General features: G+C 38.0%; 1 long non-coding RNA gene across 1 annotated transcript; it reads right to left on the bottom strand.

Annotated features, from left to right (window-relative positions):
- Positions 1–224: 224 nt before the first annotated feature.
- LOC110311193 lies at positions 225–8,573 on the bottom strand. Its single transcript, XR_002379935.1, has 3 exons — positions 8,449–8,573; positions 3,844–3,917; positions 225–642 (listed from the first exon to the last, which is right to left on the bottom strand). It is a non-coding gene; the product is annotated as an uncharacterized LOC110311193 (long non-coding RNA).
- Positions 8,574–18,207: the final 9,634 nt, after the last annotated feature.

Raw genomic sequence — 18,207 nt, 5'->3', positions numbered from 1 at the left:
ATTCTAATCTTAATTCTTAAAAATTGTAAGCACCATAACTGCCATTTTCTTACTTGGAAATTTGTATATAATCATCTAAGGAAAAAGAGGGAGGGAGGGAGGGAGGGAGGGAGGGAGGAAGGAAGGAAGGAAGGAAGGAAGGAAGGAAGGAAGGAAGGAAGGAAGGAAGGAAGGGAAGAAGATGTATATGAACATATACATATTTATATGTGTATGTTACATATGAATGAGCCAAGGTCATTTTATTGATATATATAAAATCAATATATGACAACCAACCAACGGTGTACTATTATTTTAATAGGAAGTATCTCTACACATATATAGAGTATGTTTTCTAGCTCTTGGGCTTTTGAGAAATGCTTGGATTCTATAGGCTCTGATTTATTCAATTGATTAATCTCTTGAAAGATTAATTGTAAGATGACATTATTGGGATGTGACAAAAGGTAGAAGGTAGAGTATGGACCAAGGAAGTACACCAGTGTGGGCATGCCTCTGGGAAGCTATGTGTTGTTTCATCCCCTTGTCTTCTCTTTATTCTTCCTGCTGGTATGAGGAAGCTGCTTTCTTCAGCAACATGTTGCTCATGATGACCCTCTGCCTCATCACGGACTCACAGCTCACTGAGGTGGACTGAAACTAGAAGCAAAAATAAACAATGCCTTTTTCTTTTTCTTGGAGACTTTTGTCAGGTGTCATGGCATGGAAATGAACATCTGGTTAACATAGTTTATAAAAGGTAAGGGGAGAATTGTGGAAATAGATCCTTTGCATTTTCTGATCTACTGCAAAATTCCATGTGTCCTCACAATGCTTACAGAAAGTCATTATGATAGAATGTCTGAGGCGGTTAAGTGTTTTATCTGTCAGAGAGAGGATGGAAAATCCAGCTCTCCCTAAGTATACTTGCCTAGTGGTTTAGTCCTATTAACTGTTGTTAACAATGTTAATTTCATATGAGGCATTCAGTAAGTACCATTTGGTGTTTAAAATGAACAATAAGAATGAGCAGACAAGCTCCTGACTGACAGCTAAGAAACTATCTCTTTTCACCTGTTGCCCTATCAATTAGACAGCCTTTTCCTTGACAACCAGTCTAATACTTGACCATCATGGTAGCCTGACTCTTCTGAATATTTCATAAAATTTCCCAGAAAACTCCATGTCAATTGCAAGAAACCCTATGACCATGACTCACCAAAGCCACAACCTCTGCTTTATTAAACTACATTTAGGGCATGTCCCTTATGACAACTTGCACCATCTCCTTGAGACTTTACTTTGTACATGACAAGTCTTGGTTGACCAGCCTGCATTGATGCTCGATCAGGACTGATTCTTTTGAAGCTCAAAAAAAAAAAAAAAAAAGTGTGCTTAATGTATATATGTACTAGTCATTGATGTAATGAGCAGAAACTATCAAACTAGCATGGGGGAGGTGGAACAGGAAGTATACCAGAATGGTACCCACTCTACCTATTTTCTTTTGATAGTTAGTCCAGGACACTTTATTTTCCTATTTGCTGAACATACCTCCCCAACCTATGTCTCTGAATAATCTTTTATTGCCTATGGGTGGCCTTTACCAAGGGCAGAGAGGATTAAGCTGCCAATACTAATAGCAAACAAAGTCCTTACTTTGCCCCTGTAGGCATTGGATGTGAATAACCCAGTGTTGGCTGCAGAGTTCCTCTGGAAGTCATACAAGCCTCTGGTCCACATAGCTGCTCATGTACTTGGTTCAAAAAGCTGAAGAGTTCCAGAAAGCAGCTGAGAGAAAGACTACGAAGACTGAGAAGGAATAAAGAATTGCTAGAGTCAGTGAAAAACTAAGTCTAAGGAAGGCAAGAGGCCACGAAGAAAGGGTCAGAATTGTAGATCCTACTCACTGGAAGAGTTACAGAGTTCTACCAAAGGTAAAATTGAAGGGTATTAACATTCAAAGCCTGGAACTACAATGCTAGCTGTCCAGTCCTGGGTCTTTAACATTAACAACCTAGAGCAGTAAAACACTAACTGGAGCAGCTAGGGCTAAACATCTCTATCTTCAAAAACCTGGCATAATTCACCCTTAGTTCTCAATGCCTAGAGTCCAAGTGGCTGTTTCTGTGCACTTGGAACTGGGAGTCTCTGATTCAAAGCTATTAACCTTTAGGGCAGTAGTCACACCAAGAGCTACACAACTTGTTTCTGCAAAGCTGAGCGGGATAACAATGGAGTGAGGAGAGCACAGGCACATAGACACAGAAAGAAAAGCTGGGATGATTGGGTGGGCTGTGCTTTCTCTGATGGAGCATTACCCACTACAATGCGACAACCCAGAAGCTCAGCCAGTTTATCATGCAACAGAGGGAGAGGGCTTAGCTAGTATAAGGTCTCTGTAGGGGGCTGCCATCTTTGGTTCTGCAGATCCAGGAGAAGGGAGCTGCTATTTCTAGTTTTCACATACATTGTCAATACCTGCGCAAGGACCAGATCTATCAGTTCCCACGAGTTCGAGTAACTGTTAACAACACACATTCATTCACCATTATAGAAAATCAGTGTATAAATGTCAGAGCCCAAGGAAGTCTCTCCTTGTATTTGTGAGGAGGAAAAGAGCCCACATTCAGCTCTTTGTCCCAATAGTATGTCTGGAAAAACTCATATTTCATATTATTTCTTAAAATAGATATGTTTGCAAGGTTGCCATGGAGATTAATAAAAACCTTAATATTGTTAATATTACAACTGTGGAAATTACATTGGTCAATATAGTACTACATTTTTCTCTGAAGAGAAAATATGATAACCAAGACACAAAAATGAGTCCTTAATTCAAAAGAAGAATTAAAAAATGAGTTATCATAATGTTAGGACCTGATTTTTAAAAGCTGTTAAGAAAAAGCTAGGAGAGGTCTTTTGTTCAACCCATCTCTAAAATCCTGAATGCAAGAAACTGAAATGGTATTTCTAAATACTTCCTTCCAAAATCTACCTGGAAATCATTATTAGGCCATTTGTCAGTGGGAAAAAAAATATAACTTCACAGTAGCAAAACAAACGTTTCTCAAGAATTCTCACCTACACTTTCATAGAACACATCTAAATAAGTCAGTAGCGTGGGTGGGTTGCTAGGAAATGCTGCAGTTTAAAGTGCATATGCAATAGCTCAGAAAACTTGGATTCATCTAGAAAGTAAATTATAAAATTTAAATGGACAAACCTAGCCATGTTTACATTTTAAGATACTGCAAAATAGTAGAGTTGTATAGAATAATACACTAATAACCACATGACCTGTATTTAAGCTTATCATGATAAAACAAGGAAGATCTTTTCATTCAACGAGAATATTCCTTGCCATCCCTTGATCTGGTTGCATTTTAAAGATCCTTTAGCTTAAGCAAAAAAACAGAATGCTTCCAATACAGGGCTCTGAGCACCACAATTATTTCAGAGGTGTTAAGTTATAAATTAACTAAACACAATTGTTTTTGATCACTTTGCTAAGTATTTCAATTACTAGTCTTCCTTAGGAATTTATTTTCTCCAAGATATTAATATAAAAGGAGGTTCTCTTTAAGTGTATGCCTGGGAAAATAGAAATAGTTTCCTATCTGCCCATTTTGAACACACTCTAAAATGTGATAAGGAATTCAAAGGTCCAGTTTGGATATGAATAATTAGAATTTTGGGGTGCTGGGAATGACAGTTTAGTCAATGAAGGACTTGACTTTCAAGCACAAAGAACTGAGTTCCATCCCCAGAGCCCACAATAAGTTAAATGCCAGAAGTGGTGGCATTTACTTGTAATGCCAGCTCCAGGGAGGTCAAGTTAGATGGGTCCCTGGGACTCACCGGCCAGCCAGTGGGGCCTGCTTGATGACTTCCAGGTCAGTACAAGAATTTGTCTTAAAGAAACAAGGTGACAGCTACAGAGGGAGAGACAAGACTGTCAGTTTTGGTCCACAAGCACATCTACACACATATATGCACAATAGACACATATGCGTGTACTTGCAAGATGACCACACAAATCATTAGAGTTTGAATAAACAGAATACGTCCTCTTCAACTATGAATGACTAAGGAACAGATGATTCTCTATCATTCGATGATTTAAATGTATTTCTTTTCCTTTTCATCCCAATTCCATGCTATGGCAAGGAAAATGGATGAAGGATCCCTTTTATAGAAGGCAGCACGGAAAACCCATGATTCCAGCCTCAATCACCTCTTTAAGTCAATTAATTGTCTTTTCGTCTATAACAGGTTTCAATGAAGCAATGACTGAGGACATTCATAATGAGGTGCATAAATCCATATAGGAAGCTGATCCAGGGAGCCTTTTCTAACTTACCTGGTAGAAAGCAACAAGAGCGACAGATTTGCACTTTTATACAAATGTGCATGACCTGTGCATATTAAGCTGGAAGTGTTTTCACAAATATTGAGTTTTACCTTAAGGCATTGACAGTTATTTTGTTTCCTCCTTAATTCCAAATAGTTAACCAAAGTATTTATTTTTCTAAATTAAAATAAAATATGTGAAAAGAAATCAGCTCTAAATTTTAAGTTAATTTTATAGTGCTTCTATGGCCTGAACATCATGTCAAGAGTACACAATTATGTTTGTTGAAGACTTGGAAATAATAAACTCTCAGGAACCATTCAGGGTTTGTTTTAAAAATCAAAACACAAACGAACAAAACCCAATGGTGCCATAATGCTTTGTTGCTGTTATTTCATTGTTAATTTTGAAAACTGTGATGAAGCCCTTTGGAAATCCAGACTTCTGGGTTTCTTGCACAGACTCCATGGAACTCGAGGATAATTTTAAACCTGCACTTTTGTAGTTCATCAAACTCATCTGTCACGTATGTGTCACGGAAATGAGAAAAGCCTTAGAAGGCAGGAAAAAAATTAAAAACAAATTAATGTGGGAAGATGATATAAATCAAGTGGCAAAACCAGGAGTGAGTTATCAAAGGATCTTTCATGAGGAGGGAGCGCATTTGCCTTTCTCACAAGAGGAGCCCATTATGTGTTTTTGTTTGCACTATTATCCTTCAAGTGGCGTATTAAAGAAATGGATTTGTTAGGATTTAGAATGTGTTTCACTCTGATAGGAAAAGTAGTGGGCATCTCAAATTTAATTTGAAAAGACATAAACTTTGAAAGTCGATGCAGACCCTGGGTAGTAATGAGTGCTAAGAAAAACAAACATTATTTTCAACTTAAGACATGAATGAATTTTCCACCCACAAGAAAAAATAGAGCCATGCTATACTTATTCTATCTGCAGTCCTCAGAATTTATGCAGCTAAATATGGCAATTTGATGTCTCTGCTTTGTTTTTGAAGAATACTTTGTTTATGGAGAGTGGAATCAAACAATTAAAAAAAAAAGATTGCTTGTGTTTCATATGTGTGCGTTCATTCAGGCAAACCACATTGTCGTACCAATCAGTTTTAACAGATTCCATTGCTAAGCAATTTGAGGAAAGATAAAAGGTAGGTAGACATTTAAGCATAAAAGAATACTTGCCTTATTCTGTCCAACCAAACATCGTATCTATTTTTCAGTTACATATAGACACCCATGTTATAATCTTCCAGGAAAGAGGGGGATTGGGCATAAGGATGATGTGTGCGACAGTGTTACAATTGTTGCAGAAGGAATGTCTAGCTATTTAATTCATTGTAAGCTACCTCCCTGTAGTATAGTCGGGAAGCACTAGAGCTATTGCATGAATGTCCCAGGCTTGAGATCTGTCAGTGTCTCAAAACTTAGGCAAGAGAGGGCTGGAGACCATAGAGCTTAGGCAAGTAGGTTAATGAGTTAGCAATGGATATCACAGGAAGTTTTACCCAAAAACCAACCTATCTTTTGCAAGATCCTTAAGGACAGGCTTTCTAGTGGCCCAGGTTAAGGAGTCAAAGTTGGAGAGCTGGAGATAAGAGAAATAGGTTCATGGGTAATTTCCTCTGACTAATCAGTGGGGGTCGGGTGTATAGCTCATTACCTGAGAGGTAATGCCTCATGGGTAAATAAAAAGGGTCACATAGGAAATGGTGGCTCTTTACAAAACACTACTCCCAGAAAACACCTTGCCCCTCAGGATTACAGAGCAAAGGTAGATGTCAACAGCATCAGTCATGACACACCCTCACCCCCATCTTTTGCTGTTTCTTCTGCTGTTGGCCATTCCTATCTCTCCTGCAAAGATGCTAGAAGAGTCAGACCTACTGTAAAAAGTGGAAGACAGACAGGGATAGGAAAGGAGGACGGCATTGGAAAGGCTTCAAGAAGCCCTACTTGGGAGAATAGAATATGAGCTGAGACTGAACACTTCAAACTTATATAAATTTGGGACTGATGATATGTTTCAGAAGATAAATGTATTCCATTCAAGCAAGAGAAATTGAGTTTGAATCCCTAATGCCACATCAAAATGCAGGTGCAAAACAAAAACAAAAACAAAAACAAAAACAGGCTTATGACTGTTAGTCCAGGGCTGAGTTAGGGGACAAGCCAAGCTCAAGAACTTGCTGAGCAGATTACCTGAGAGGAAAAGTTACGGGTTTAGTGGGAGAGCCGGTCTCACAAAAATAAGGTGTCAAGTGATAGAGGAAGCCAGATAGCAGACACATCGATCCCTAGCCTCTCATGCTGCCTGGGGGAAGACAACAGCATACACGCATGTGCTCTCTCTAGATTGGTCTCTCTCTCTCTCAATCTCTCCTTCCCTCCTTCTCCCTCCCTCCCCCCTCTCTGTCTCTGTTTCTCTCTCTCTCTCTCTCTCTCTCTCTCTCTCTCTCTCTCTCTCTCTCTCTCTCTCTCTAAGAGAGAAGTGGGGAAATGTATGACCATGACCATGACTTACCCTCAGCTGAGCAGAGTGTTATTCCTAGAGCCTGACTGTTTTTTAAAACTCTGAACATGGGTGACACTTGAGGCTCCCAGGCAGCAATTGGTCTGGAAGGGGTGGAGGGAACCAAGCTATTAAGTGTGTGTTTGAAGCCTTTTTTTATAGCAGGTGTGCTGTACTGAGTTTCTCTGGCCTGAATAAGAACAAAAAAAAAGGCACATCTGACATCACAATGAGCAAGCACACACCAGTGATTTTTATTATGTCTCAGCTGCTTAGAATAAGGAGGCATGCTAAATTAAGTGGGTGGTGATTTTTCCCTCCTGGGAAATGCTCCATAAATTTAAACTGTATAAACCTTTGAATTCCTTGTGGCTCATTGTCTTAATCAAGAGCACCACTTAACCATGTTATGGCTGGGGCGATGGCTCAGTGGGAAAAAAGCTTAGTGCCCAAACTTAAGAACGTGAATTCTGATCCCTGGCATGATCGAAATAATGGGTACGGGCATGGGATTCTGTAACCCAAAGTTGAATTGGTCAGCTCCAGGTTAGGGAAGAAACACTTGCTTGAAAATTAGGTGAAGTACAATAGAATAAGACAGCTGACCTTTGAACTCTTGTGTCAACACATGCACACCTTGGGCTAACTCTCGCACAAACATACATGTTCATGTAGGCATGCAACACGGACACATACACATGCATGCATGCACAGTCTAAAAGCACTATTTTTGATGACTTGTAAATTTATCCTGTGAATGAATAAGCCAATAAGAGCTCAAGAAAAATAGCTCTTCAAAACAGAATAGCACATATTATTCGTGTTATAGAACACCACTATCAAATATGGAAAAAATACATCATAAATTACATAATTAATGTTGTATGGCTGAAAAAAAATGGTTCTGGTCCTAAGTAATACAATGCTGATAACTCTCATTCAATTTCCCTGTTTAGGAAGAGTGAGACCTTTTATCACCACTGTGATAAATTGGGAGTGGAATCGAGTCTGTGTCTTCTGTAATTTTGCAGTAATAGTGTCATTTCTGACATACTTTGTCTCTGTCATCAAGGTAATATGATTTGTTTCTTAATTACATTTCTGGGCAAAGGTAAAAATAACAAAGAGCTACAGCGGTGAATTCATCATCTTCCCGTGTTACAGTGAGCCTTGGTTAATGCTAAAGGGTACAGGGAAAAGAGGCTCTGCAAGCCAGATGACTTTTGCCTTTCTTCTTCCTTGTCCCCCTTTGCTTGATGCTATTATTATTCTGCATTCCATAAATTAAATGTAATTACCCTTTAGCTTCATATTTATTTCTCAGAATGCTGAAGTAAGTAGTGCAGTTTACCAGGAAGCCTACATAGGTACATGGGAGGTAGGAGGGATCAAAATATATCCTGACTTCTAGATGCCATTATGAAGGTTCGATTTAAACACACAGTCTTAGAGAAGGGACAGTTATGCCTAAATTGCACCACCAGCTAATGGAGACCACCACAGGGACACCAAAAGGCTCATGCACACAGTTATTTTTAGAACTTTTCCATTATCCTTTATTCAACAATATTCACAATGTCCATTCTAACCTTCAGCGAGCGGTTCTGAATCAGAAGCATCATTTTCCCTATCCTCACTCTTGAAGATCCAAGAAGCTCTGTCTTCCTCCCTCAGGTCTCTAAAAGCAGCCACCTCTTCTTGCCACCTGCAGCATAGACAAGCAAGTAACAATGGAGCAAGTGTTCTTTCTTCTCCTCCTCCTCCTCCTCACTTCCAACCTGGAGAGTCAGCTGAGCTCAATCTGGTGGAGCAGGCTGACCTCAGCTGACACTCTCCAAACATTTATTTAGCACCACGCTAGATGCGAATAAAAATACAAATAAATAAAAATAGAGCGTGTGGCCTCCCAACACTGACAGTGTATTAATCCACTTGAGGAGACTCTCTCATAAGTTTATTCACACGGAACCGTTATTAGTTGACAAAGTGTTAGCTCCATAAGGTGTTATTACAACCGGTTCCTTAGCAACCCAGTTCCTCCTCCCATGTTGCCGCATGTAGCTGAGGGAGAGTCTGACTTCCTGGGGTATTGCTCTGCAACAGGAGCTCTGGAGCAAATCTGTCGAAGAATTATAAAGTTGCCCAGCTGAAGCTCTGGAGGATCACCTGCCATCCTATTTCATTGTGTGCCTTTTAGAGAATGGGCTCCCAGAAATGTCCCTTAACAGATTTTTCTGCCAACCGAGAGGCCAAGTGTGCACACCTGACCTTGGAGCCTGAAGCTTCAAGAGACTCATTTTCTCATTAAGGGTTTTCTTCCCTTTAAAAGCACCATAATGTGGCTTGAAAAACTGCTCTCCTTTAAGAGATTGTTTCCCAGCCTGAAGTGCTTGGCAGAGTAATGGCCACAAAACTTAAGTTCAGTGGACAATGGTCCTACAGGGCACCATTGCATGTGTTCAGGAGAGAGGAATTTTCAGCTGGAAACCAAGTGGCCCCCTGAGTGAATTTCACCTTTTCTTGAGAGCCTAGGTGGAAGGAAGCCTAAGGAAAATCCATGGGAAGACATCTTAGATAGGCTATTTATAGGGAATAACTGTACCACTGTGTATTTATAAGTATGTCCAAATTAGACTATGGCTACATATAGGAATAGGCAAGTATATTATGTATATATTTGATCAGTGATATTTTTAACACTAAACACTGAGAAATTAACACTGACATTCTTAAATGGCTACATCTCATTTAGCATGAAATCGCCAATGAATGAAAATAAAATGCAGATTTTATTCACCCTCAAAAGATTATGACCTACTCTTTATTTTGACAGAGTAATATTTATAAATTTGCCTTTAAGATGTATGAAACTTGACTGTAATTCCAGTTTTTACTTGTGAACCTAAAGATTAGATAAACAGCCATTACATATAAAGACCGTCTTGCCTTCATTTGTTCTTGTCTCCGGAAAAGTAATGGCTTAATGGTAAAGTCAAGAAACCGAGCAAGCCATGTGCTAGAGTGGCTTAATGTTATAAAATGTCTTCCACACTAGCTAGAATGGGAAATCCAGTACAAGGTTTGGGATGCCTTCATCTCTATGGCTCAAATAGGACAGTACAAATGTTCTAAATTGTTTGTCCATATTGCCCGTATCACTGCAAGAACAAAAATGACCAGCAGGCCAGGCACAGGGTCCAGAAGTAATGGAAGTATTGATGGATTATAAGCCATGTTATTCTGAGAAGGCCTTGAGGTGGAGTGAGGAATCATGCCAACACTCATAGCCATTTACAATTAAGCTTGAAGCTTCTACCCTACAAAGCTAGAAAAAAAATATGACTATATGTGAATTTAAATTTAATTGTACCACAATGAGCTGCTTCTTGTATAGATAATGAAAAAGTAGAGATAAGTGATCAAGTTTACCACTAACATATTAAAACTACCTATATGTAAAAATGAGAAAACAGAACACGGAGAGCAAAACCACACCCTGTTATATATAGACCACTCTAATATATTGACTAAAAACTATAAGCACAGGAAACTATACTGGATAAGAAAAAAGAATCAAGCAAGGATTGCTTGTCTTTTGTAGGGGATACATAGCCTGTGACTAAAGAAACACAGAAAATATACATACCTGCAACATTATACACACTGAAAAGATTGTAGTTAGGAATATATGTGCATATACATGCATATAGCAACATTTTGAAAAAGAGGCTATAAATTTGAAGAGGAACAAGATGGGATATATCGGAAGGCTTAGCACAGTGGTTCTCCACCTTCCTACTGCTGTGACACTTTAATGCAGTTCTTTTTCTTTTTTTAATTAATTAATTTATTTATATTTTATTAGATATTTTCTTTATATACATTTCAAATGCTATCCCATAAGTTCCCTATACCCTCCCTCTGCCCTGCTCCCCTACCCACCCACTCCTGCTTCTTGGCCCTGGCATTCCCCTGTACTGGGGCATATAAGTTTAATGCAGTTCTTCTTGTGGTGACGCTCAAGCATAAAGTTATTTTTCTTGCTACTTTATAATTGTAACTTTGCTACTGTTCTGAGTCACAATATAATATCTGATTGGTAGGAGATCCACAGGTTGGAGACTGCCAGGCTTCAAGTGGGAAGAGGAAAGGGTAAAATGATGTTATTGTATTATTGTCTATGAAAAATCAAAGAAGTAATAAGATATATTAAGTACATGAAAAGAACCACTATCAAGAAGGTGTCATTGGAATCTTTTGTTAGATCCACTGTGGCAGGGACTTTAGCATAGAAGTAGAGAGAGCTAGGATTCTTGTGGATCTCAAAGAGAAGTGAGAATTTGTTTTCTCAGCCTTCCACAATGGAAATCCCCTTAACGCTGACAGATACATCCAGTTGGCTGCTTCTTCCCTTTTACTTTTTTTTTTTTTTTTCTGTCTGGAACACAGATTTTGGAGTTAAAGAATATTTTTTTCTTTCCCACATAATATCTTTATTGATTATTTTGTCATGCACCCTGATCACACTCACTTCCCAGTCCTCCCAGGTCCATTCTCACCCTTGTGAATCCCCTCCCCAAAGAAGAAGAAAAAACCATCTGTGCTGCCCATATACTCACTGGAGCATGCTCAAACTCTCAGTGACTGAAAACTGAATCCCTCCTCACCCATACCACCCACCTGAAGCCCTCAATTTTGAAGAGCTACTCGTGAACATCATCATCACAATTGCTAAAGACTATTATTAATGTGGAATGGTCAGCATTCTTTTAATATGTCAGAGTACACATGGAGCCACCCATGACTCCAGCCACATATGTAGCAGAGGATGGCCTTGTTGAGCATCAGTGGGAAGAGAGGCCTGTGGTCCCATGGAAGGGAATGCTAAGGAAGTGAAATGTAATGAATGGATATAAGAGCATCTTTATAGAAGCAGGGGGGGAGGGAGGATTTTTTTGTAGGGGGTTTGCAGAGGGGAAACCAGGAAGGGGGATAACATTTGAAATGTAAATAGATAAAACAACCAATAAAAAAACAAATATATTTAAGACAATAAGAAAAAAATAGAGGAAGGCGAGAAAATTTTCAGTGAGATGAGAGAAGCAGAGATCAGTTTTGCACTGTGATTTGTTGCTAAGAAAGGAGCTGAAATGTTTGCAGAGGCAAAACTAGAGGGATATATGGAGGAAATGAAAACAAAAACTAGATCAGTACTAAGATCAAATGAGTTTTGTCATGACATGTTCCACAGTGGAAAGGGGCTAAGGTAAAGTAACCAAGTGTAAGGAGAGGATAATTAATTGAACATTCTAGTTCCTGAGTTAAATGGTGGTCAAACCAACTGATTATTTAATGTGCCTTCTAGAAATTGGTATCCAATTTGTTCTGTGACTTTCAGACCCTAGCTGTCAAATTAGGAAGGAGAATTCTTAATACTAAGCTGAGTTAGCTGTTGAAGTACACAGTACTGCATTTCCAGTGTGATTTTACACTGCCATGATACTAAAACACAGGCTTTAGTTGGTAGGAGAACAGTGATATACTGTGATGGTCAAACTGGTCCACAGAAATGTCAAAACTCTATATCCAGAGATCAAGGGATGATCAAAAAAACAAGCTTGTTTAACCTTGAGGAAATGCTGGAGTTGATTTATATGTACACATTAGGTGATTTGCGTCAGATAATAAAAACAAATTCAACAAGATTTAAGTTCTCCTTGCCCTTTACCTTATACAATGGCTCTTCTCCAAAGAGGGCTGATGAGATTCTAACAGCAAGTTCTTACAAGGCTTACAAATCAGCTAAATGGACCTTTTTAATCACTATAAAAATGAAGCATACTAATAGAGATCAGAATACCAATTATTTGATCTAACAATTTTTCCAAAGAAACTATATCACAAACTAGCAAAACATAGTGTCAACTGATGACAAGAGAATGCATTTGTATCATGATCATTTGTGGCTTATAAACATTATTAAGAAGTCAAAACATACTTAGTGTTTCACTTCAGCTCCTTCAGTCCTTTCCCTAACTCCTCCATTGGGATCCCACTTCTCAGTCCAATGGTTGGCTGTGAGGATCCACATTTCTATATGTCAGACACTGGCAGAGCCTCTCAGGAGTCAGCTATATCAGGCTCCTGTTAGCAAGCGCTTCTTGACATCAGCAATAGTGAATGGGTTTGATGGCTGCATATGGGATGAATATGTACTTGGTACAGTCTCTGGATATCTTGAAACATACTGTATACCTAATATTTTTGTGTTTAGTATGTCTAATTTTTCCTCAGTGAAAAAATTAAAAACTGATGTACAAAATTTTTGAAGTATGGGGAGAAAAAAATCAAGCAAGTAACCATAACATCATAAGGTCTCTGGGTCTGGGAACATAGCTTAGTGGACAATATGCTTGCCACATGACCCTGAGAACTAGCTTTTAGATCTAGCAACTTAACATAAGTGCCCCATTGGACAGGTATCACACTTAGAATTCCAGTAAGTAGAAGGCCTAGGCAAATACTTGGAGGAAGTTCTTTAGCTAGACTAATGGAATCTAGGAACTCTGGTTTCAACTAAAGACTATGTGCAATTAATAAGTTTGAGAGCAATCAAGAAAGACTCCCAATATCAGCCTTGGCCCTCTAACATACATCTGTGCAAAGATTTGAATTCACACACATGGAAACACACACATACACACAGACATACACACACATAAAAACAACAATAAAATTATAGGTCTCTGCTTGTTACATGCATTTATTTTTATCATTTTAAATTTGATTTTGAAGTTAAAATACTATCCATTTTGAGGACACCCACTCTTACCTTCTTGTTTAACTTCTGGGTGTTTATTCTTAGATAATTGCATCAAATAAAATGTCTCTTCTCTCATAGAATATATCTAAGTTCAATACTATTCCTTACCACAAAAATAAATGAATGGATGAATGAGTTATTAGTAGGTATACATAAACATTAGTGGGTATAAATAAACATGTTTAGTAGTTTGCACAAAAAGTTTCCATATTCAATATAAGTCATACAACACTGATACTAAGCAATTCATAGGTTTACTATAAAGATTTATTTAAACAATTTATTAAATATTATCTATTGAGTAGTTGCTTAATATTTATGGTTTATTATTTTCATAAAAAGGTGGAGTTATTTCCTATTTTAAAAGTAGAATGATTATTCGGGAATAAAAAAAAAAACAAATAAACTAAATTTTAGTCTGCCTTCTAAAATCAGTCAACTTCGTGGCTCTTAAGAAAATGTTCCGCCTCTGCAGTCTCAGTTTTCTAACCAGAGAATTAAAGTTCTGATATATGCTGTTTCATTCAAACCTACTTTGATTTTAAACTTCCGTGATTTTATTTTCTTAAATTCATTTCTAACCAAAGAACACATGTAAGGCTTTTTTTAAATAACTGAGAAGATAATTTAGAGGCACCAACTCAGGTTAAGAAAGAAATGTTTCACAGACAGTGAGGTAAAGAACTTGTGCAGAACAAGTTGAAAATAGTTGGGAGTGAGTACCATTACCAAAGTGTTGCACAGTGTATATTACCACCAGTGCTGTTTAAATGAGTAGGCTCTGTGCTGGACCACAAAGGGATTACTGTAGATTTGTATGAGTTGCATCACAAATAAAGACTGTTATAATTTTCCTGCAGAGCTTTAGCTCCTGCAAGTAATCTGTTCCTCTACAGCCCTTCCTTGGTGTAGTTGTAGTTCCTGCCATTTAAACTGCTAAGGAAGTGACACTGAATGTTAGAATGAGCATCTTTCCTATGATGTTCAGATCCAAATCTTTTTGTCAATGGCCAACTCAGAAGCAGCTGGAAAAACTCCTTGGGAATCCTGCCAGCTCCTGTTCCTGGGCTGGTTTCTAACAGATGGCCTACCTTTGTGAATTCCCACTTTTCACTTCAGCTCTTGTCTTTCCCACTACCAAAAAGAATCAGTGATGCTGTGTGAGGCCAGAATATCCAAGAGATGAAAATACATCTAAATTAAGATTGTGCTTTCCAACTGACATATAAACCCTTAGCACCTCACTTCAGGTTGCAAAAGGTTTCCCAGGCGGGTGCAAAGGACCAGATATGTTGACAGATTCAGTAGCATGGCATTTAGGTCATGGAGCCACAGGAATGACATTAGGACATTATTTCAGATACAGGATGTCTCCATAACACTACTTCACAATTGACCACAGAAAACTTTTAAGTGAGATTGAAAACTGTTCAAGGAAACAGTAGGAAACATTAAAAGACGAAATGTCCTTAGCCCTCTGGAATCACACACCTGTCACCAAGACTGACTCGAGAGTCTAACATTTAGGTCAGCTACATTGGCATTACTGTGAACCAAAGAGTTTAAATAATGTATGCTTATTTCACACATCACGGTTTTTTTGTTTGTTTGTTTGTTTGTCTTTGGTCAAAGCTGTGCTTGCCTACAGCAATACAATAAGTACAAAGCTAAATAGAAATGGAAATTATTTTGTGAGCTTCCCTCCAACTTAAAAAAAAAAGTGAAAAAGATACCTTGGGACTTATTTTCGAGACAGAGATTCTTGGAATTCTTTATTCTTTTATCAGCTCTGATGCCCAAGGGAAAAGCTGCACAACAGACTTTGTACGTCTTTAATAATGAAGCAAACTACTGTAGCTCAAGTCTATGTAGCAGCTAAGAAACACAATCAAATATACGAAATGCCTGAAGAGTTTGTTTTACAGAGCTATAAATCTAGCAACATCCAAGGGATAGGTTCATTGCAGTTGAAGGCAGCAAGGTGACAAAAGATGGAAAACATTTCCAGATAATCCATAAGGAAATCTAGGGAAGATTTCCCATGAAGCAAATTCCTCCCTAGTACACTTGAAAGCTCTAGAATTCTTCCTTGACATTTTTGTAGGGACTCAAACACTAGAGAACGTTACATAAACATCAGTTTCATCCTTCTTGAAAAAGGAGGAAAAAAAAAAAACATGGAAACAATTGTTAGAAACTTCCTCCAAATAAAAGGTCTCATCTATGACCCAGTTTACGAATCATCTCCATTTCAGACAGAAAACCATGGAGCTTGGCTTAGCAAATTAGATCCTGAAGATTTTACTTCTAATGACACTTTGCAACACCAGGCAGCACTTTATATGCCTTAGCCAGCAAAGAACAGTGACTAAAGGCTGCTATTAAGCAAGCAGACACATTAAAGATGACAATAAAAATAATTGTATTGAAAGCATCAAGTAAACATTGCAGGCATAATTTCCATATGGTCCTGTTTTGTGGAGTCTCAAATTGATATTTATGCACTATCCTTTGACACTTAAAATAATCTCAGTCCAAGAATGCAAAGGCTAGGTACTACACATTTAAAGAGTTCTCTCACTGACTGTTCTTTCAAAACATTCATCAGCTGAACAATGTGTAATTTCAGTGAAAGAAAAGTAGTTTTTCTATCAATAGAACATGGCACCGCGGAGTGTTGGAATTTTAGATCAGTTCTGTTCTCGGCTGGGACAACTCAGGGAAGCCAATGGAGTAGGATGCTTACACAGGGCCTTAACTAATGAGCATTCTAGTTTATTTTGTCAATGTCGGGTTCAAACTCAGGTCCTTGTGTATGCTAGGCAACTGCCTTTTCTTTGACCTAGGAAGCCAGCTGCTGTCATTCCTAGTTTTAGGACTCATTATAGATCTAAAATTTACATATAACTTGGAACATGCCTATGTCAGAGCAAAATTCAACTGAAATTTATACAGATATTGCTCAGAACCACAGATCCTTATTTTTAGGACACTTATCTGAAAAAAAATTATTTCATGCACAAGTGGCATCTATACTAGATAATGAAAAAAAAAAGAATAGAGGATTCACTGTCTTAAGTATTTGATCAGTCAAATGAACTAATACTATGTACTTATTCCAGATCTTCAATGGACATGAGATTCTTACTAAAAGCACTCAACTGCTTTTTAAAAAAAAGATATGGTGTGCATATTTGACTTTGTAATCTAGACCAATGTAGAAGCAGAAAATTAGAAGAAAGCATGACTGCATTGGCAGGCCATCAAAGAGCAGCAAGAAATGACAGCTGACAGCCTGACAAGAGGGGCAAGAAGAACCATAAAATAGACAACGTAATTGTAAGTAAATACAACACACTGACTCAAGACTTTGAAATGCATCACTGCTCGAGGTAAATGTCTTCCCAAATAATTACACTAGTAAACACAGTACAACTGATAGGAACAGTGACATGACCCCATGCTATCCAATAACCATTAAATTATAGACCTTGTTCCAATCAAGCCAGAAGTATTTAAAACACATCAGATACATATCCCCACCAAAATTCATTATTTAGAGCATTAGCAATCCAGGTAATTCATTTCATAGAATATTTTATTCTCAGTCATGCCAGAGCACTGGAACCCAGCTGCACTCACAACAAAATATGAACCTCACTATCACTGCTAGCTGCTGAGGAATGACTCCGTTATCAGAAAGCAAAACAGATCACTTATTTGTAAACCTAAAAGTAACACACTTCCTCAGACTGCTTATAGTCACACTGTTTAACCTCTACACAGTATTTCCTGGAAACTTGCCACTCCTCTTTGGTTATTCATTTATGATGTTAGCCTAATTAATATTCCATGTATCAAAATATTTAGTAGTAGAAACAACAATATTAAAATTCCACATCTCAAAATATTTGGTCATAGAAGGAAAAGAAGCCACAAATGACTTATGAAAGACATATTTTTATAAGCAGTAGTCTATACAGACATAGAGGAAACCCAATTTCTCTGTCGCTCATCAGCTGGGATCTTCAGCAGACTGCTTGACTTCCTTTAGGATTTTAGCTGTTTCAGATTTTCTTTATCTACAAAAGAAGGTGGGTGACACAGTGGGAGGGAAGAGAGCAAGCCTTTATTTTACTTGATTCTTGCCTTAAGTTCTTACTCCTGGCTCTTTCAAGGACTGTAATCTTGCTACTACCAACCAGAATCTCACAGAATGCCATTCAGTTCTCGGCTTAGGTTTGGGAAATTCTATCAGTCATTGCTAAGTAACACAGAATGTCCCTGAGACAATACAGCTGATACTGGAGGATGCAGGGGAATGGGTGTGGAGAATCAACAGATGTAACAATAATCAGGTTATACTAGGAGGATACACAGCCGAGGGAGGAAGTGTTAAACTGCAACAAATATTTATTTATGTATAAAGATGGACATTCATACATAAAAGATGGTACAGTATTTCCACATTCCCTAGGAAAGTGGGTTTTTTTGTATTTTTTATTTATTCTTAAAGAATTTTATG

This window comes from Mus caroli, chromosome 16 (genome assembly GCF_900094665.2).
Source record: "Mus caroli chromosome 16, CAROLI_EIJ_v1.1, whole genome shotgun sequence".
NCBI classification, from domain to species: Eukaryota; Metazoa; Chordata; class Mammalia; order Rodentia; family Muridae; genus Mus; species Mus caroli.
The sequence above is the reverse complement of the archived record's forward strand: the minus strand, read 5'-3'. Positions and strand labels throughout refer to the sequence as shown.